The sequence below is a fragment of the Atractosteus spatula genome, chromosome 6 (genome assembly GCF_055471065.1).
Source record: "Atractosteus spatula isolate fAtrSpa1 chromosome 6, fAtrSpa1.hap1, whole genome shotgun sequence".
NCBI lineage: Eukaryota > Metazoa > Chordata > Actinopteri > Semionotiformes > Lepisosteidae > Atractosteus > Atractosteus spatula.
Genome location: NC_142711.1, coordinates 51149605 through 51173329, shown reverse-complemented (window position 1 = coordinate 51173329; position 23725 = coordinate 51149605).

Below are 23725 nucleotides of genomic sequence, written 5' to 3'. Positions count from 1 at the left end.
GCTGGTGTATTTTATAAAAGTGTGTCAAAAATTATTTCTGCTTTTTGTCATGAACACAAGTTTGAAACCTCAGACACCACTGTTGGCTTGCATCTGACCTCCTGCAGATTCACATCTTCATGTACTGTAAAAGAAAGATTGATACATAAAAGGCAGAACTTTATTTGCATAAGCTGATGTGTTGTGTATTTCGTTCAATAATAATTGTTTTTTTTCTTGAAAAAGTAGAATCCACCAAAAAACAAGTGATTTATATACTGTATATATAATATATACAGTATTTGGGTTTCTGTGTCATAAATTCCCTGCTCATTGGTAATTCTACCAATGAACAAGGCTTGTTATGTTATTTGTTAGGTACAGTATCTTAAGTTTAAATTTTGACCAAAAATAAAAAAATATATATACTCTTTGTGTTGTATATTACAACATTCTATACAGGCTATATTTTACTTTTTACAAAAATTAATAATTGGACCATATAGAAAATCTTGGGACACAACATTTAAATACTAGGTCATGTCATGTATTAACACAGGGAATACCAGCCAGAATGATCATTTTAAAGCAAAGTTCATAGTCCCACAGGTCTCTGTATTACATGTGTTTGCATAACAGTTTCAGGGGGATGGTGCAGTCTATAACGAGGTCCATTTCTCTGACCACTAACTGTAAGTCTTAGACTGATCTCACTGCAGTTACTGTATATTTCCCTTTGTAAAACACTTAGGTACATATTTTTGCTTGGAGTTTAACTTTTCTGGCCATAGTTCCGAGCAATCATCTAGCATCTGATTTACCTTGTAATTTATTGTCCTCAACAATTCTACATATTCTCCTCAGTTTCAGCTAGCCCTGCTCCAAGATCAATTGCTCCAGCAGCCAATGCTTCAATCACCAAAAAAGCACTGTGATCAATAGTACTGGCACATTCATCATTTTCTCCCTGTTGTGATGTAAAGAATGAAGTGAAATTATGGTCTTACCCAGGTGGACAGATTTTTCCTATGACACAGTGATTTCTAGCCTCACTAGGATATTACAGTGGCAATTTTGCCTTCTTTTAATGAATCTGCTAAGGTTGTACAGTAGCTTTGATTCACAGCATTTACTGTAACAGAAGGTAAACTAACAAAGGTAGTGCAAATTTCTCACATCTTCAAGTTGTCTCACCCTTTGTTCCTCTCTGTCCAGCTTGCATTTATTCAGAATTATTCTTTGCATTTATAAAGTACTGTATATTAAATATAAAAAATAAAAAAGATTCTAAGGTGGAATAACTCTTTGATTGACATTCTGAATTGAAGTAACTGTTCTTCCTACAGTATTGTTAAAACAAAGAAAATCATTAAAAAGACAATACCTTGATAAAAAAGCATACGTGTAATGCTAATTATTTACACTTAAAAATATCAGAGTTTAACAGATCTGACCACAACTAAACTCACATGTGACTCAAAGGAATAGTGACGCCTGTGGCTTGTGACTAAATGCAATATCAATGGAAGCTACAGTCAATCATTCATTTTCTAGCTGATGCCTTGGCTCAGCTTCTGTATTATTGGGGCTTGCACAGCAAAAATAAACTCCTGCCTTTACAGTGCACTCTTTGAAGGATATCCTCAATATGTATTTTCTCATGCACATTGTTTTTAGTTTGGAGAGCATGGCACGACTTACTGGTGTAACCTTTCACCCCCTCCTTAAACAAGCTTCAAAAATGCAACAGGTATTTTAGCTTTCCTATTCCTCTGACATTATAGCTCTTTGTTCAGGCATGTGGACACTTAAAATGAACTAAGGAACATGTACTTGTTTTTGTATTTTGTAAGACAACACCAATGCCTAACATAAATGGTGTCAAGAGACACACTTGTGTGGCTTGCCTTGCCTCCTTCATTACACCTACAGATCAAAGTACTTTGAAAATGGACTGAATCAGAACCCTTTATTTTATTGTAGATTGCATTTACACAAAATTGTTACTATGGAAATACTGTCATGTTATTTCATTTGCCAAACCGCTCTATACCATACAGTGTCATGGGAAGCCGGAGCCTACCCGGCAAGCAACGAGCGCAAGGCGGGGTACACCCTGGACACGGCGCCAGTCCATCGCAGGGCCAGTGCAAGCCAATCAGACATGAGGACAATTTGGAGGCCAAGGTAAAGACCGAGGAGCGAAATTTGGCCTGGACAACGGGATAATTCCCTACTCTTATCGAGAAATGCCTGGGGATCTCAGCCTTTGAGTGAAATTTGGCCAAATAAATAAAACTCCATGACATGATACAGTATGTTATTATCGCTTTCATTATGTCAAAAGCTTTAGAAACCAGTGAAGACATTTTGATAATCTGGACATGCATAATGTAACATATGCAAAAACACATTATACATATCACACAAATTGAGCTGCATGGTGATCAAAGTGTTGTGACACATTAAGTCTTATTTTCAGTATTGCCAACTACACTTCTGTTGTTTTGTTGTTTTTTTTTTGCCGCTGATGTCTTACTTAGAAAATATCGTGTTCATAAACATTTTCAGACATCAGTTGCTTGCAAAAATGGATAATCTGAAATAATCAGTTGCTGATGTTTAAATGCTATATATGGGACAAAAATGTTTTGTGTGTTTCAGTGAAAAAACCCCAACAAATCCTTCTATTGTCATATACACATATTTCACAAAGAGCAATGGACATAGGTTTTTGGAAAGATTTGAATTTATCTTAGTAATTATGCTAACTCAGAGCTGTCCAAGAGGATTTAAATTGTCATTACAGAGAAAAATTAGCACACTAGAAAAAAGCTTATGCTTTCTGTGGTTCATCCTGTCTGAGCTTATCTGTCCAAAGTGTCAGTAATTCATGCAAAAATGAACTACGGAAAGAAAAAAGGAAAGAAAGAAAACTACATTCACAAACAGCTTTCTAATTCAAAAGTGTTTTCATTGTGTTTTGTGGATTAATTTTAAAGGTTAATTTTGCATAAAATATGCAAGATTAACACAAATGCTTTTAAGTAGCACTGATTTTTTGTCCCCATATTAAAGGAGTTGTAACATTATTAACTAGTGAAAAACGTGACGTAAATCAAAGTTTTAAGACAAAGTTATTCAAGGGTATGCTTTAAGTTTGATATTACTTTCTAACAAGGAGCAGTTGGGAGACTACAAAAACAGTGCTTTATGAGCCACATAATATCATCATTAGCCAGCTTACTGCCTAAAGCACATTTTGACTAAGGATCATAGAATTTAATGTACTGCACTCTTGGTTTCTTTCAAACTGAATCTAGATCCTTTGCCAACATTAGGCCTATTATTCATATTGTTGCTACATCCTGGAAATACTAAAGAATAAATTTTAGTCTGTCTTTGTGTCATATTAAATTCTATTTTGCTCTAGAATTAATAGATAATTTGTAAAGTAAGGATCTTCCATTTTATTTTGTAAAGTTATCTTTTTCTCAAGCAAACTATTATTCTTCTGGACATTTTTAGTTATAGCATTTCACTATAAAATAATTACAAAAATTCTGGTACTCATTTCTGGTTTGGCGTTCTAAACTAGATGGACTCAGATGTGCAAGGGTAAACATTTTTAATTTATTTTTATTTTTTGTTTCCTAAGTTACCGTCAAAGACAATACGAATATTCAAGTTGACTGCTGTCTCAAAAAAAGGAAATTATACATTACACTGCACACAGTCAAAAATATACAATACTGGTAGGTTAATAGGTTTCTGAGAAAATGGGTCTTATGGGTGAGTGTGTCTGTCTGTGTCTGCCTTGTGATAGACTGGCATTCTGTCCAGGGTGAACCTCGCCTACTGCCCCTTAATTGCCGGAATAGGCTCTGCCTCCCCCACGACCCTGAATTGGAAGAACTGGTTAGAAAATGAAGGGATGAATGATCCAAACAAAGGAAAAGTAGTTGGCAATACAAAGTTATTACAGTATATCTATATTTATATCTACAGTAGTTGCAAGTATTAGAGTTAGTGACAACCAACTCTGTTCTGGAAATTGCTTCATTCATTGACTTTTGAAAAAGACCAAATGTATGCTGAAAATTACTTTGATAAAATCAAGCACCTCCTAATGTTTTGTAATGATATCACACTTTAAAAATCCACATATTTAGTGGTGTCAAAATTGTTGAATTATTGATTTTGTTATTATTTCCTGCATCCATTGAGAATTGCCTACCTACCATGATCAGTAAGCATAGAAAAGCTCCAAAAATGCAAGATATCAATTTCCAGAAACAAAAAATGTGAAAACAGCAAAGTTGAGCATTGAGATGATCTTCATGTAGTTTACTTACAAATGTCTGATAGCTGACATTTAACAGGTACTGTAAATCTCATCTTACTGTACTGTAGGTTACTGTTTCACAAATGATAGGCAGAAACTAATTTGCAAATGTAGTCATTCAAAATGCGTGGTTAAACCCGGGTTTTGGGCTACAGACAGCTGCGGTACGTGATTCACTGGCCAAAGATGATCGACAGGTGGCACTTATGGTGCATTAGATGTTAGTGAAACAATTGCTTCATTTAATCTCTCTACTGTGCATGTTTAAATTAGCTTAATATGGAATTTTACAACTATAGGGGAAATTTTGGCAGCTGAGCATAAAAATAACAGGAGCATAATGTCTCTGAATGTCATAAACTATATTAATTTAGGAATATAAATATATTATACAAACTGTATATGGCTGGTAGTGGTAGTTTAAATTAAAAAAATCCACAACAATATTCCACTTTCTTCATAAACATTTAATGCATCAAAGTCTTTCACTTGGTCACTTAATGTGGTTATTTTGAAAACGTTTTGACGTGCTCATTCTGCTATATTAAGTTTACATGTATACTGTATGTATAATGTTTGAACCTTTTCTATGAATACAGTACTTGCTTTCTTTATCACAGTAAAATAATGTGTGCTTTTTAGAATCTGCTTAATAGGGAATATAATATGGAACCACACATCTAAAGAAATGAATAACAATATTATTTAAGGATCTAAATACAATTTCACCAACTTCCACCCATCCCTCAAATATACAGTTAACATATCTTCCACTACTCTTCCATTTCTAGACATCAACTTCTCCATTTACTACCCCTGACTCTCTACTTCGGTCTATTACAAACCCAGAGATTCACACAGCTATCTCCTGTATAGCTCATTTCACCCCAAACACACTAAAAGCTCTCTCCCTTTTTCACAGTTCCTTCGGCTACAACGATTTTGCAGCAACAATACCGATTTCCAGAGCCAAGCCCTCAAAATGTACTTCTTTTTCATCAACAGAGGATACCCTAGCAGTGTTATTGACAGAGCCCTTGCTCGAGCCAAAAACACCCGTCGGACCATCAACTCAATCAGAAACTCCCACTGTAACCTATCTCCAGGACTATTAAGGACAACTCTTCCATCCTACAGCACGATCCCTTCATTGGGGCCCTCTTTTCTGACCGCCCCATCATCTCATATCGCCGACCACCTAATCTTGTTCACAGCTCCCTTGACCGCCCTCAGCAACCATCCACACCAGGCACTTTCCCTTGCAACAGAGCTCGCTCACCTGCAAGTACACATCTAACACCACACTCATTCAAGACCCCTCATGACAATTCCGGATCACCCAGATGGCATATTGTATCTCCAGCAACCTTATTTATTGTATCTCTTGCAGTTAATGCCCAGCCATCTACATTGGAGAAACAAGAAAGAGACTTGGAGACCGCTTCAGAGAACATGTTAGGGCTGTGAAGATTAAAGATCTCTCCAAGCCCACTGTTTCTCATTTCACCTCTGACAGCAATGACCACTCTAATCTCTCCATCTGTGTTCTCAAAGACGGTTTTCCGAACTCATACATCAGAAAGACTACAGAAACCAAAATTATCTTGCATCTAGGATCACACCTTCCCCCTTCTCTTAAAGAGGCTGCTTTTCTTCTAAATTCTCTCATTGTATGTTTAATTTCACACTTCTCTTCACCTATCCTGATTTCACACCTCCTGATTGGCCTCTCTTTCTGTCCCCCACCCTTCGCTCCTCCTCTCTCCCAGCTTTTGTTCTCCTGCTACATTACCTTTGCTAACTGCTCTGTCTTTCTCACACCTGAAGAAGGCTCCACGGTCGAAATGTTGTGTTTTCTTTCTTCTCTTTTCAGCATGGAATAAACCTATTACTTGTTCCTTTGCAGCCTACACATGCTGAAGCTGTTGCCCACCTGATCTAAATATATTTATACTATAGCTCAAAGTATTACCATATTTCACTTTCTTCATAAACATCTGCTTCAAATTCTTTGACGAAGTACTGCAGTATCCCCCACGCATTCTGAATGGCTGGATCTGTACTTCGGTTTTTGATTTTCTTTGGGGGATTTATGATATATTATCCTTTATTTTTTTATACCCCAATAATTGGTACAGTGCTCATCATACTTTGAAACACAACTTGTTTGTAAACTGTTCTACAAATTGTATTTACTATTAAAAATGGAATATGCTGTATTCATGTTATCACAATACACATGCATATAATTTTATGGAGAGGATATAGTATATGCTGTTACTTAAGTATTTAGAGTGGGGAGCTTCATCAAATGCAAGCTGATTAACAGATGAGAGGAAAAGGGTGGCATAAATGGAGAGAGATGGAGTAAGGGAAGGAAAAGGAAGAAAAGGAGGGGATGGTTGGAAATTATGATTAAGTTGGAACAGACAATTTTTTTTTCACAATCTCCCTTTCACAGGGATTCGAAGACACCCATGAAAGAATAAGACTGGACCACATTCTTACTCTGGGTTCACACATTTCTCTAACATGATCAACAAATCTCTTTTAAATCCTGCTTAATTCAGGAATCACTATGTTTCGCACTTCTTCCTGGAATTTGTCAGATTTTTGTCCCAAATTTATCATGTGTCCAATTACATTACAGTTAGTCTATCATTACCATTACAGACATGACATTAACATACTGTAAGTATGAATAAATATATATGTATGTATTAAGAGTGCTTTTGTTGCCCCATATTAATTTAAAACATAGATTTTCTGACTTACAGTAGTATTCCAAAAATAACAAAACATCTCATTTGGAAACAAAACACTACATTTAATATGGTATAGAAAAAATAGTCACTAGCTGTGGTACAATAAGCAGTACAGTGTATATAGTATATGAGGAGGAACCAAATAAATTATTAATCAGAATTACTGTACCATTCTGGCATTAGTGTATGTGACAAAATGTAATGATATTAAGCGTACAACAGAAATAATTACATAATGAAAGCTGATATATATGTGCATTTAACAGTAGATAGAACAGTGTTTGGGGAATCAAGCTCATGCTGCATTTCCTTGGTGGTGTTTGGAATCTGAGATTTTACATTTATGCTTCTTGACAAATCAGGACAATTGTGATAAGAGTATAGTATAGAATGAAATCATTCCCATCTGGAAGAACAATGACATTGGGGAAAATTTTTCATATGAGAAAAAAAACACTTGGTAATTCTTTAGACTTTTGATCTCTGTAGTTTTATTTCTCTTCATGAGAAGACTTTTACAGCTCATTAGATTTCAAATTAGTACTAAAAAGAATATAATAGCTTAATTTACTTTCCTTGCTTCAAAAAACAATACAACCTCTCTGCTTGGTTTTGTGACCATATTTGCATATCTTTGGCCTTGGACCTTGTACTTGAATGAAGTAAGAAATCATTAATTCATTATGTTTCTCTTTTGAGCCTTTGTTTTTTAAATCCCATACAAAAAGACATTCCTAATATCAATATCAAAACATGTGTGAGAATATAACATAAAACATAATTTATTTGAGTTACAGCTTTTTTGGAATGTACACATAATTATTTGTGTTATAGGAGATAATCTTTTCATTAAAGAACTGATATTACAGCATATAAAAGAAAAATATTTCAGATGGGCATACAAAGATTCTACTTACTATATACTACATACTATATGCAGTATATCTCGATGCAGTATTTCTTCCTATTTAATTTCTAATTCTGACAGCAAGGTGTTGTGTTCCATTATTGTATATTACTAGGAAAACCCTGACTTCAGTTCAAATGATAAGCAGACTTGTATTTCTTCAAAAGACATGGGTTTACATTCTTAGCAACTGGTTATACAATGTGTACAAAGCCAAATTTCAGAATATTTGTACCACTGGGCTAGTATATTGGATGCCTAGTATAACATACATTTTAATAACTTTACATTTTTCTAGTAAAACTTAAAATTTTATGTTAAAAAAAAACTCCCAATTCAAATGTTACATTTGTCAAATTTCAAAGAATTAAAAAAAAACTTTTTAAAAAAGAACTGAACAGCCTTTCCTCCCCCCCACCGAATACCAGCGTTACTTTAGCAATTGATACAGATCTTAATGTAATCAGTTGTAGCAGCATGCCCTTCATTATTTTTGCTATTTTTACTGCTGTTATCATCATTTTCTCTTCACTCAGCAAAGTCTCTTCATCTGTCATCTGGGGAAGAACTTTTTCAAAGACAAACAATGCTAATAAGCACCAGGCTCATCTCAATCAATGTCCTTCTCATGCAATCTTGATGGGAATCACAGAGAGCTGGTAACTCCACATACAATTTTCCTTTCCTTTCCTTTTATAATAGACCTAAGAGTATCATAACCAAACAGGTACGAGATTACTCTTTATCAGGAGACTACGGTGATGAAGTTGGGTAGTTGGCAACATGGATGATCTGGCACATTGTGATCATAGACTGAAGCTGACAAAGGTCCAACAAAACAATTCACTCTTAAATGTCTTTACACCATGTGAATCAGAAGACTGGTAAATTACGTGTGATAGATGCAAAAAACAGCAATACTTTTTTTTCCTCTTGGTACACTTGAAGCCATTGATGTTTACTCAGTCATGTGTCTGAGCTGCACCATTACATGACCTTGTGCGTCTACATGTACAGGTATCTTTAAATGTATATACCATATGCTACAGTATATAGCATGTACTACAGTATATCTGACAGAATATAATATTACATCATATATATAATTTTAAAATATATAGAATGTTAAGTTCAGCATGCTCAACAGATAAATAGAGATCAATCATCTAATATTATATGAAGTGTGTCAAAATGCTCTTTGGTCCTTCAAGCACATACAGTAGGTGAAAGTGATAATTAAAGTATAAAGAGTTTAAAACCAAGTCACTGTCAAAGTTTAATTAACTTGTATTAGATAAGAAGGGGATTACAGAGGTAAATGCATTATGTTAAATGGATATGAATTATAATTATTGCACTAGCATTGTGATAGATTGTCAAAAAATCAACGGTATAGAAAGGCTACAGAAAAACCATCAACTTAACATACTGTATCTAACTTGTGTTTATGTGTAATAATGTAATATCCCTTTTAAATAGGAGAACAGGAAGACCAATCATACAATGTATTAAAATATTGAATTTGCTTATGTACAGTACACTATTATTATTACTATTACTGTTGTTGTTAAGGATATCTTTTACTATAAAATTTATACAGGGCCACACCTTACCTGTTTTCATGCCATTTCATTTTTATTTAAGCCAAAAGGTTAATAAATATGTAGGTTTCCTGGTGCAAAATAGCTTAGCTAAATGGGTTCCATACACATTAATTGCATTGTCTGTGTGTCTGTTCCTTTCATACTGTAGGACTAAGAATTACTTTTAAATGTTTTTAATGATTTGCAAAATCAAAATTTAATCTTTTTCTGCAAAACAAGAGATAAGCGTTGTCATGGGTCTGGATAAATAAAAGAGTAAAGGATTCCCGAGAAATAATATGAAATGACTAATTTTAGAATTTAGCAATCAGAATCAAGTGAAAATGTGAACATACCAACTAAAATGAAAGTGGGACAAGGCATGAATGTTTGAATTTTGTCCCATTATTATTATAACATTTTTAAATGAAATTGAAGTACTGTACAGGTAGGCACTCAGAAATAGACACCAATTATTGCTGGACACACATACTGTACAGTACACCTCCATTTACTGTGAGGCAGCAACCTAATTTCTGTGCAATATAAAAATTGACTCTTTGTCTGGGCAAGACTCATTTTAACAAGAGTAAGATTCAGTTTCTGTTTTAGTGTACAGAAAAAAATATATACTGTGTACATATACTGTATCATACAGTACACAGCTTAGTAGCAGCTACTGTACATGTTTTATGCATTCAGAACTGGAGGCTGTGAAAATGTAAGTTTCTCATTTAACTGGTCAGAGAGAAACACCAAAGTGCTGTGTCTTCAGAGGCAAATTTATGTCACTGTGTTTTTGATAGCTTGCAGTATGATCTTATCAAGAAAAATTAATGTTTGATGGCAAGGTGCTATGTGCCTCAGGGCTTTGGAATGTTAATTGCTGGCATGCTCAGAGCAACCATTCTAATGCTAGTATTTAGCACTTGTAATAAAAATGGAAGACTTTTGCCTAGCTACATGTAATTGAAATGTTATCATATTATTCAGCTTTAAAAAAAACAATTCTCATATATTTACATAATGACATATGAAAGTGAGCTCTTTTAGTCTTACTTTGACAATCATACTGTATATCATACATAAAAGTGGTATTTGCTCTAGAGCTCTAATTATTTATATATTTGCAATAAAATAAATGAATTGATATATTTTACATATTAATGTACACAACACATATTTTTAAAGATATATAGGTTCTCTTTCTGTGAAATAACTATCATTTTTTATTTTTTACTTCTGTCTTTTGTTTTACTGCTTAATAATTGCTATACAGCATGTTGTATTTTTACTGATGGTGACCTGTAAGTTAATGCATGTTGGATGTTATCTCCATCCATCCATTTTCTAAGTGCTTTATTTAATACAGGGTCACAGGGGATCTGGAGCCTACCCTGGCAAGAAATGGGTGCAAGGCAGGATACACTGTGGACCAGACACCAGGAACTGTTTTCCCAGAAGACAGTTAACATACAGTACCAGTGTGTCTTTGCACTGTGTGTAAACTGAAATTACCCTAAAAAAAACACACACAGACATGGGGAGAACATACTGTAGAACGCCACACAGATAGCACCCCAAGAATTTAAATGAGTTTCCCAGCACAGCAAGGCAGAAATGCTAACCACTGCACCACTGTGCCGCCCTTGAATGGTATCTCATTTATGCAAAATGAAAAGATCTGAATTTCCCTACCCCTTTTCTTATATAATAAGTTAAGATGAAGAATGAATTGTGGATTGTGCGATTGTTTCCTCTTTTTAAACAAAGGACTAAACCGTGAACTGTATTTTTATTTTTTTTAGTGTTTTCAAATCTTTTTATTTTCTGTCTTTATTCTGAACATAATTGAATTTTAAAGGAACAATGCTTAATGTATACTGTATGTAGTGTTAGAGCTGGTAAGTAAAGGGTATATAGATATATTGTATATTTTTTTTGTGTGTTGTATCATCATGTTAGAGTGTCATGACAGATTTTTGTATAAACTATTACATCTCTCAAAAAATGACGTGTCAAATCAGAATTCATGCCTTGACTCAATAATTACCGTGCCATATATGTCTTCCTTTGGTTTGCATTATTCCTGTAGCTATTACTATGCATTCATTATTTATGTGGGGAGCTATCAGCAAAAAAGGCAAGCAATTTACTTGTCAAAATACATTACAATGTGTGACTTGAAACCAGACTGTAAAGCCCAGTGTTATCTTAGGAGATTGAGTGCTGGGATGGTCATATAAATTATGGATGGGAAAACCTATAATTGTATATAGAAACATTATAAAAAACTTCACATTACTTTGTTTCTTTCACAAAATTGAAACTGCAATGTTTTGAATTTCACTGTCCTTACTTTTTTAAATGCCTACATTAATTACAGTCAAAAGCATTTCAAGGTTAAGGCATTGAAATATTTTAATATGACCTTTGCTCAATGTTCAATGCCAACCAAATTCAACATAGCAGCTTTCAAACAAATTAGTGCCATTTTTTTTCCATCCAGATTATGTTTCCATGCAGTTTCAGATGGTCAGACTCTAAGTCTAATCATTGCAAGAAATGTCCTTAGAAGACACTTGTGCTCAACTGAAACAATCTCTATCTGGCCTCCTCTTATTGTTCAAGGTCACCTAGCATGCCTCTCCTCATGGATAACCTTCTAACAGCTCCCCCTGTTGAATGGTCAGTTGGGAGGCTAGTACACAATGTAGCCTAGGTACTACGGGATTAAAATGTACTTAAAGTGAGCCAATAAATAGTTGGAAATCCAGTGGTGCAGGTATCCAGTATGCATTGTGCATGTCCACACAAAAAGCTAAAGTAATTGGAAACACAAATTATAAAAAATGAATACAATACTTAGTAAGTAAAGAGTGTCTTACAAAGGTATTCACCTCCTTCCTATTTTGTTGAATTACGAATGATGTGTGTATTCACAAAGTGAAAATGTTAATCAGACGTTGAATGCTCAAACTGATTAAGAGTGGAAAGAGATTAAGGTGGAATATATTGTACTGTATGTGTCATGGCCATTACAAAATGGCCATCAACAGCACTCATGCCCACTACTCCACATTATGTGCCAGAGGAATAAATATATGACATATCCTTATGTCGCAGGTATAGTAGGGCAGTTCTGTGGTCAGTGAACATACTCCTCCAGAGCAAAGAGATCTGCTGTTGCCCTGTCATTATAGAAAGCCAAGTAAATCTCCACTAATCTGTCATAAGATGCTATTCAGTGCATGTTCCAGTACTGTATATACCTTTGGGATAGGTTCAGGATTTCTGGAGCTATTCTCTATGTTTTCTAAGAATCCTAACCCTAACCCTAGCTACGGCTTTGGGTTGGTTAGGGTTAGGGTTCAGATGTTCTCCAAATAATTAATGCAACGTTCCACTCATTTGAGCTGAAACTATAACTCAGATCATGAAAATACTAGTTTGAAAAGATGAAGCAACCTTGCCAAACCAAAGAAAATGTATCAACTATGTTACAATTTTGTTTTTTGACAAGTATCGTTTTATTGGAAATTTTGACTTGAATGGTGTTCTCAATGAGCATAGTTTCAGGGTTAAATAGGTTAAAAGCCAGGAATACCCAATAACATTTAGCTGTATCTGTTAAAATTCTTGTGTATACAATGCCAAATGCAACAGCCTCAAAATGTTAAGCCTTTTCTTTCAAACTTTTGCTTTTAGGACAGTTTGGACAACATTCCCATTTTGGGTAACACAGTGTATAGAGCCATACAGTATATGCAAGAAAAAATGTGAAGATAACATTGAAACAATACATTTACTAAATTTCATTTCTGCCCTGAAACACAGCCATGCCATCAAACATCCTCTATGTTTTTTAAGAATCCTAACCCTAACCCTAGCTAAGGCTTTGGGTAGGTTAGGTTAAGGGTTCAGATTTTCTTCAAAGAATTAATGTAACCTTCCACTCATTTGAGCTGAAACTATAACTCAGGGCATGGAAATATTAGTTTGAAAAGATGAAGCAACCTTGCCAAACCAAAGAAAATTTATCAACAATGGTACAATTTTGTTTTTTGACAAGTATTGTGTTATTGGAAATTTTGTCTTGAATAGTGTACTAAATAAGCATGGTTTCAGGGTTAAGTAGGTTAAGAGCCAGGAATACCCGATAAATTTGAGCTGTTTCTGTTAAAAGTCTAGTGTATTCAATGACAAATGCAACAGTCTTAAAATGTTAACCCCTTTCTTTCAAACTTTTGCTTTTAGGACAATTTAGACAACATTCCCATTTTGGGTAAAGCAGTGCATAGAGCCATACTGTATATAGACACACTTGAGATGAATTAATTACTTGTTAAATAAACGTAGAAGAGGAGGAATGCCATTTTTGCACATACCAGTAGGTGTAGATTAGAGTGGTTTGGGATATAAAGGGCTTCCGTGATGTTATTTGCAGTAGATAAAACCTTTAATGTGTAACTGAGAAATATTTTGCTGAATTGACACTTCATTCTCCAGCTGTTTTCAGTTCATCTTGAGTTATAATTTGCAAAGGCCTCACTATCCACCTTACTTGGATGGAAGCCTATCACACCCTGAAATTAACAAAGCATGAATGCTGCATGAAAATATTTTCTCATGAGGCTTGTCATCTTTATTTTTCTTTACTTCATAGTTAGATAGTAGATAGTTTTGAATTGAAACATGATTTACAGTAAGCATCTTATAGTTTCCAAGGCATTGTTTTTTACAGGAGCACACACAAGTATGAAGTGATGTAAAAGTAATTTGAAATATAGTATAGCACAGCTATTATAATTCTATCATTTGTGATAACACATTACAGTAATGACTTCTTTTGATGCAATCAAGGTATTTATTATTGAATAAAGCTGACTATTGCATATTGATTTTATTTGTTTTAAGTGATTCTGATGTCTATTCCCCATCTAGGATTATGTAATATGATTGGCCTTACAATTTCTCCTTTAGTCCCCATGATTTTTCCGGCATAGGATTGTGAAGATACAGTAATTTGATATTAGATTCAAATCTGGTAATAAGGCTTTATACATACAGGAATTATATACAAGAGCATAATTGGTTAGAAGATAGAACATAAAAGAATCACAACGAATAAAAATATTATCTTTATATAACACTGACCTTCACCAAAATATATTTATGTGACTCATGAAATATGTTATTTTGATTCTAAGGGGGTGATTACATGCAGGATAAACACAGACATTACTATTTTCATCTTGGGAGTTGTACTGTATATACTCCCAAGTACTATATACAATGTATATGTGACATACGGTACAGTACTATACCCCTGGGCATGTTGTAACAGGATCTTAGAAAATTGGTGGGTCTGGACCAACAAACACACAAAAACACAGCTGTAAGAGTTTAAAACACCCAAGTGCTGTTTATTTGCAGTGCAGGGAACACAAAACACCAAAGCCAATGCCCAAAACAAAAACCTATCTCTTCTTTGAGCTCCTGCCTAAACACCTTGCACATCCCTATCCTAGTGGCCAGGCAGCTACTGTACATTGCTTACCAGCCACCAAACAAACCACAGTCTTTTCCCAGAAACAATCTCTCAGACTCATCTCTGTTTTCAATATTAGAGTCTCTTGCAGCAAGACTTGTAACAGAAATTTTACAACTTTTACTACTCACAAGTTCCTTGGCCAGTCCTAACCTGACCAAAGGGGGGTGGGGGGGCTTAACATTATTATTAACATTAATTTAATTACAAATGTTAAAGATAATGAACTTCAGTACTTAGAATTTAAGCAGAATTCCTGTGCAAAAGACTTTCAAGTGTCCACAAACATAGCCAAGATATTCTCATGTACAGTAGAGGTCAAAATTAAATTAAATTATGGACACTCTGCAGACTAAAAAAAATAAATCAATAAATAAAAAATACCACATATCTCATAATATCATAAGATTTGTAGATAGTTTGAAAATTGTTTCGTAATGCCCCAGGAGTCTGGCTTCTGGTGCATTGAAAACGAAATTTCCTTGGCTCTTTTAAATGCATTAAATAAATCGCATTCCATTCGGTAGATAAGACCCATCTGTTAAGACTACAAAAATCTGGATTTTAAATCACTACAATAGTCTCACATTTGTGAGAAAGTACCATTATTTCTTACAAAAAATATAAAAAAATTAAACAGTATGAATCTTGATAGACACATACTATATGGTTTACATATCTTTCTTTAAGCAGCATGTTTATAAATCCAGAGGTATTCTATTAGGATTGTTTTCTCTTGACATGGCAACTGCATGGAAGCTGCTGCCTGATCGACAACAGCTAGGATTTGTTTCTGTACGATATGAAATCCTAATTTCAAGTTGCACATACAGATGCAATTTGATAGCACCTTTACTGACATAGATACAGTACGTCTCTGTACAGTATATAGATCACAACAATCAAAAGTATACCGTATTTATTAAAATGCTATTTCATCTGTGATTTGAACACTTTAGCACATTTAAACAGACATTTTTGTTGTTCATTGTTTTTTTGTTTTAAAGGTACATGTAATCCACAAATATGTTAATCAAAATTGTCTAGGATGTAAAGTACTTCAGTGAAAGCAAGATGAGTTAATATTTCACATTCCTATAACATCATCTTCTAAGGACACATCTGAGACAAGTGTTTCACTGCTCAAAGTTATTTGCCATGATATTGAATCCCACTATAGACTTACAAGCTGCCTGTTACTGCTAACAGCAATGTTATTTACACAAAGCAGAATTAAAAGTATGATTAGAAGGGTATGCTATCTAAGACTATGAAATAGTCAGAGGTAATTAGTACTGACTTTCCCATAATTCATAGACTGCTTACTTTTTAACCCTCCTAAACACTCCTTAACCCTGAAAGGTTTTCCTTGTAAGTATTGTATGATGACAATATTCCTTCATATTGAGGTTCTTATAAAACATTCTATCCTAATATATTCTGCAAGAGAAAAGAGAAAGTGTACTAAATTTAACTCAACTATTTTCACTCTTTACAGCATGCATCCTTTGACACTAAAACAGGAAATATCAAGGGCATTATGTTCTTTCTCCTTTTGCAACTTTGAAATCTGTTCAGGAATATGGTTGGTTCAAGCTGCCAAAATAGCTGTGTCCTCATTTAAAACTAAGTAATTTCTGAACAATATTTCTTTAGGTCCTTGATTTACCCTAAAGACAGAAACATATTTTATTTCTCTATTATCCTTAAACCTTATAAAACAAGGAAAAAAAAATCAAACTTATAAAACTTGTAAAATCTTCAATAATTACTTCCTGTGGATAATCACTTGGAATAAATTAGTTACATGTACTGTACCTTTATTTTCATCATCTGGTACACATAATTGTTTTTCAATAAATGTCTTTAAAAACAGTTTTTTACCTACCTTAAAACTGTTTTTATTCTATACATTTTCTTTCTTTTTTTGAATATTAACTCTATGGGTTAATTGCAACAAACTAACTGGAGTTCATCCCAGGGTTAGCACCTTAACACCATTTGCAAAGAACGTGGCCGCTGAAATTAGTCCACAGCACCATACTAAACCTGTTCTCAATTGCAACAAACCCAAAATAACAGCTGGTGCCCTCTAGAGGTTACCAAAGAAGGGTATTACACTTCATATGGTTTGCAGCGAACTACTGTACGTGGAACACTGAATCATATTAGAACATTCCCGAACACAGAGCAAATAATATCGTCACCAAGTAATGAGTTTATGCATCCTTGGAATAAGTGTCCCTTGGAAAACTGTTGTAATATTTAACTAAAATTACTTTACAGTCACAACATACAGTATTTATTAATTATTAAGTTTATTAATACACATTTCTTAATTAAAGTGTAATTTATCAATAATGAAGTTTAATGTTAATAGTTACTATATTATAGATAATGCATGTACAGCCTTAAGTATGCGATAGTGAATTTTCGGATATCTTGGGAAGTGAAGCAAAAAGAAATTTAGCAAATGCTGTACATATTTAAATGGAGTGTAAGTCTTAAATGTGTTCTGTCTTCTGTCATATTTGGGCGTCAATTGAATAGATTTGTTGTGTTTTTTTTTTATTGTGTTGGGACTCAACACTTGTGGTTGTCAGAGGAGGACAGGGATATTTGGGATTTGAGGGCACTGAGAATAAGTTGTATAGGCAAATGTAAGTTATTTGGAACACTGTCTCTTCTCTGTCATGTGGCCATAGTTCAACATTAGTGGTGTTGAAACAGCCAAAGTGTACCAAATGTTTTGGAGATAGAACAGGTGGCTCATCCCAGTCGATAGTAAGGTTGTGTAGGACCACACATGCCATGGTAATTGTGCTGGCTCTTAATAGACCGGTACACAGACCAAGTCAAAGTCAAGAAAAACACAGTTTTAAAATTTCAAATGTGCATAAGGACAGAGGGACAGTGACAAACTGAAATGACGTGAAAAGATCTGTTACAAAATTCTCCTATTTCTTGGGGGATTGTAAATGTAATCCTCTTACTGAGGGTTTGAATCCAGCACCTTATATTGATTCTATTTCTGTTTAAAAAAAAAACAAAATTTGCTATGAGACATTAGCCAGTGCTTTTTGTGATGACAGAGTAACTCCGCTGTAAGGAATATATATTACCTGTCTTTGTCAATCCCTTTTTTGACATACCTGTAACTCACAACCTCAAAGAAGAAGAGGAGTCACAAATTAAAAGAAAAAAAACATCAGATGACTTGCAACACATCTATCCCCTGAAAATGCACAAGACGTCTACAGACGCAAACAAATAAAAACCGAAATAGCACGCTTATTCATCTGAAGGATCTCCGTATAAATATTTATGATCTATCAAGGGAAAAAAAAGCGTCTATAATACGATACATGTTTAAATTCAAACCTGCAGATCCTGTACTGTTTGTTCCATGTCTATTTGTAATTGAATATCCTATTTGTAGTTACGTACCATTATCTAGCATATTTCTAACATTAAATTATCAGGTACATTCAGTTACTGTACTGTATATATAAGAAAAAGTAATAATTATATATTAATGTGACCTACATATTAATTTACTGAAGAGATTCATTTAATTGTTATGTTTCAGAGCCCCCTTCAGATTGTGCTAGTTAGAACAATAATGCTGAGAACAACAATGTTTTTTCATTGCAGTTGAGCTCAAGGCTGATCTCCAGATAGTACTGTATTAACTTGTCCACAACTTAGTACGCAGCCGTGTGCTAAATCCAAAAGTTAATTGCAATTGACCCCTTTTATAGGTTTAAAATAATTAAACAAATGCATTACACTTGGAAATAAACCCTGCAACATCCCACTGAACGTGCTGCAACGGGATCTTTAAAATATAGAGTAGGTGGAGACACTGCCATAAGGCAAAAAAAGTGCTCTTTTATTTACAGTGCAGGGAACAAAAACCCCTGCTCAACACAAACAAAACACCAAAAGAAATCCTATGCTCCTTTTTGAGCTTCCAACTGAACTTCTTCACTAAGTCTCTCTCTAATTAATTGGCAGCTAAGCTGCTCTGACTCTCTCAGACCCCTCAGAAACTCACAAATTCAGTTTCACAAAACTCACAAATGTGAAGTTTTACTCATCCTTTCAATCTTTTGCTTCCTTTCTTCACCCTATTTGGTGCAGTTTGCATAGCTGCATAGTAACATCTATCTTCCCATGAAGATAATAACTATGAAAGCCTTAGCTTCCTGATTTTGAAGTTATCACCTGATTAATTGTGCTACACACCCCGTTAGTCTAGGGGTATATGGAGTGTGACATTAAAGGAATTTCAGGCATGCAAGAAGAAATCTTTGGTGTGGACAAAAGACAGTTGTAACGAATTTTGATAGGTAAAGAGAAGTGAAAAATGTACAATTTGAATAGGTGATTGGTAAGGGGGTAAAGAAATATGAGTGATGCCAAAGGAATGAAAATAACAAAGAAAAATGGAGCTGGCTAATTAAGTGAGGGGAAACTGATCTAAAAACCCGAAACACTCAGTCTTCAGCGTCTTCTAATGACCTAGCTAACCTTCACTGATTACCCAAAACCATACAAGACAAAAGGCACTCTGGCCATCCTAAACTATTGTTTACAATAGAAAGACTAACTATGTGTGCACAATGCTACCCGACAACCTTAACTAACCCTTTACACAAAAGCGAAACAAAGCCGAAGCTGAGCCGAGCAGAACTGAAGTTGAGCGAAAGGCCCCTTTATTCTGAAAACCTCCAAGTTAAATACTAAAGAAGCTGAGTTCTGATTGGTCGAGAAGCTGATTACAAATGACATTATACGGTAAGGTCGATGGATTCATGAACTAATGGGGAGGGAAAACAACCAAAGTCAGTAAGTGTGGAACACAGAAACAAAAACACACATGGACCATGCTGGGACGTAACAAATTGTCTTGCTGTAACTGATCAGGTGACTGAGCAGCAGATCATTTCCCCGCAGCTTCCTGGGAAATGTGTCCCAAACAAGGCTGCCATCTGGTCTGAAACTGCTGTGCTCTTACAATACTAAACAGCCATATAAAGTTAAACCTACTGTACAATTTGAATAATGGAAGGTTTCTCTTTCTTCTCATTCTCAGAATTTGTGATCTTAAATACAGTATCTGCTGTTTCATCATGATTTCATGATTATAACTGTGTCTGGCATTTGAAAGATTTGGTCACATTTCTTTTGGGAGAAAGCCATAGATACATTGTATTCCGAGTACTTCAGAGGGATTCAAAATCAGAACCTTAGCACATGCCAAAATGGTGTGAGCCAAATGAGTGAGGCCATTTGGCAGTGCTATATGCTTTAAGCCACATTCATTACAACATGAACACAGACTCCTGAACCTCAATTTGAACCAGTAAGGCCATGTAATCCAATAAAGCTCATTGCCAAAGTACTTGCCTGCAGACACTTGACAGAAATATACAGTATACCTACTGTACAGTATATGTATCTGAAGTAAGAAAATTAAAATCACCAAATAACATAATTGTATGGCTTTTTAAGACTTCCTAAAATGCAAAACAAGAAACAAGAAGAAGATAGAAAGGAAGCAATGGAAAAAAAATATTCACTTGAAAGAAAATAACATTATTTTTTGTGTTCTTCACATGTTGTTCATACTGTATTAATCAATGCCTTATGTGGATTTGCATTGTGAAGTCAGGTCAATTCAAGGCACAGCAGCAGCAGCATGCAAGAGCGAGAAAGCTCTACCAGTTTCTCTGATAGGTCTTTTTATATAGCTTTTCTTTGGAGCATTTGTTCCAAAAAATACAAATTGGTATCTACAGTACATCCTCCTGGTGGCTTAACTGACAAAATACCTCATTCTGTGGTTAGGAGCAAACCTTCTCCCACGTCTGTTACTCATTAGGCTATTTACAGTATAACAATCTGCAGTCTGTTCCTTTGTTTTTATCAAATGATACATAACTTGTTGACCAGGCATTTCGTCCCCGTCAGTGGTCTGCGTAATATTTTTATCTCATGTCACAAAAACATTTTTTATTGAAACTTTATAGATATAAGCATTTTTGTAGGCTTTAACAGTGCTCTGGTTTTAGTTGTTATACAAAACATAAAATCATGCTTCAGTGGTGTTAATAAATTTGTCATATTTGTCAAGCACACTTTCTCTGTTGCGATAGAACCCTCACTCGAAGACTGTTAGTGCCTTTAATATCACAATATAATATAAACAAATCACACATATTTCATTTAAACAAACACATACTTCTATTTTTATAGAAATATCAAATGAAAATAAATTCAATTACAAGTCGGTGCTGTCACAAACCGCATGCAGGCACGCCGAAACCGTTGCATTCCCACGAGCACCCAATCATTCACTAATTAGCTTCTTTCACCTTGTCTATTTAAGCTCCCACTCTGCAACTTATCCTCGCTCACTATTGAGTTTTCCTCAGTAGAGCTACGCATCCAATTTGCGACTTAGTCCGACCTCTCGTATTTCTTTTGACCCTCTGGATTTCTGACCCTTTGGTCCTGGTCTCCAACCTCGCTCTAGCCTTACGATTTGGATTACTTTTGCTTAAGGAATTCAGTTGTTTTCTCTCTCTCTGACGCCGCACAGGGTATATTTCCTTACCTTTTTCCCTCGGCATAACCTAACAGGTGCTCCATGAGTATCAATAGGATATGAACAAAGTAAATAAGTGTGATAACTTAAACAGTAGAGACATCACTATCACAGTGAAGAATCCTCACCAATGGATAGCTGGATTTTGTTAAATTTTATCCTCCCTAAATTCTGCCTATCCAACACAAGGCTAAAATCAATTATCTCTAAAAATGATAAATGCTGTATTCAGTGGAAATTTTAATGATAAATAATCTATTCATTTCATTTTGTTCTTCACATGGTGTACAGTTTAAAAATCAACACCTTAAATTGATGTATTTTAATCTCAGGGTTTTTTTGTTTTAAAAGCAACATCACAGTATAAACATTTTATCAGCATTGTTTTCCCTGGGAAGTATCACATGACTGTTATAAAACAGAAGGTCCAAGATCTGAAAATGTAACAATGAGTCAAACATTTGCTGGGAAGATTGCACAAAAAAGGTTTTTACTCAGTGGAATTCACAAATGATAGCCAAATAGATCTCTATCTGTCACTTGCATAAAAGGTTCTTGAATGTCTGACTGATTAATTAATCTCTGCATTGGGTGGAATGTGAACTGTTTGACTGGATGTTGTTCATGAATTGTTCACTGATTTTCTCTGCTGTGATTTTTTCTAAAATATCTTAAGTCATTGCCGAGCTTTTCACAATTGGTTACCTAACTTGGTCCAGCTGTTTATGTAAAGGCAAATATTTATTTAAAGTTCGTTGATTTCAAACCATCTCTCTTTTCTTGGTTTCTCCAAAATATGTCACTGAATTGTCTATTTTAAGGATGTGAATAGCTTTGTTTGCTTTGGTAGCAGGTTAGATAATAGATTCTCACCGAATCACTGAAATAAGGTGCAAGTCCAAATGCTAAAATAAACATTACTCTGTAAAAGATTCACAAACACAAACTGTAGTAACTCTATCTAGTGAATTATAATATTTTAAACATAAATATCAAACAGAGCCAAAATAATGAAAAAATAAAAGCCTGACAAAAAGTACCATGTTTGACCTATCTACATAGACATTTGCAGCCTTTCTACATGTATAGACTGCGGTGGGATGGTCCTGTGTTGAGGAAGCTATGTGGAGAAACAGAGAAGCTGACCAGTTGTTGTCATTGTTGAAAAGATGTCTTATTTGACTCTGCTATGAAACTGACACTGTTTTCTTTCATTAATGCAATAGTTATTTGAGCATTGTGTGTTCTTGCTTTGTCTGTCTTGAAAATCAACACTTCTGGATTGGCTTGCAGGACCAGAGGACCAGTTGGTTGATGCACTTTGTCAATGTATCACTTAGCAAAGTGGACGTCTACCTGTCACTTGCATAAACATTTCTTCAATGCCTGATTGCATGGCTTATTAATTAATCTCTACATTGCCTGGAATGTGAACTGCTTGGCTGGAATATGTTCACAGCTTGTTCACTGAAGTGCCTTAAATATACACCAAAGAATTTTGTTAAATGCACTTATGATTTAAAAAGAGATTTTCTCCCAAATTATTTAATTTGTCTAAACAAAACAGAAGTCAGCATAATGTTCACCAAGTCTCAGTATATTGTCTTACTTCACATCTGTCAAATAAAAAACAACATTCATTAGTGAATATAGATTTCCAGCAAACTTTCTGCAGTCATTTCACTTGTGCTCTGTCATTCCTCTTGTTGTAGCCACTTCATTCTGAAAACAGTATCAGTTCCGGGACAGGATGTGACCTGTCCCACACAGACAGTGTTCTGATTTCACTAGCCTGCTGATTGCTGAAGCTAATAATTTCTCTCACAGGCAGGCTACCCTCAATCATGCTGGCAGCAACCAGATGATCTTCATTACTCAAGTGGTGCTTGGTCAAATCTTTTGCTGTTCTTGCTTTGATTAATAAACCAATGTCTTCTTGAATGGTTATTTATCCAGATCTTAATCAGCTAATTCTAACAATT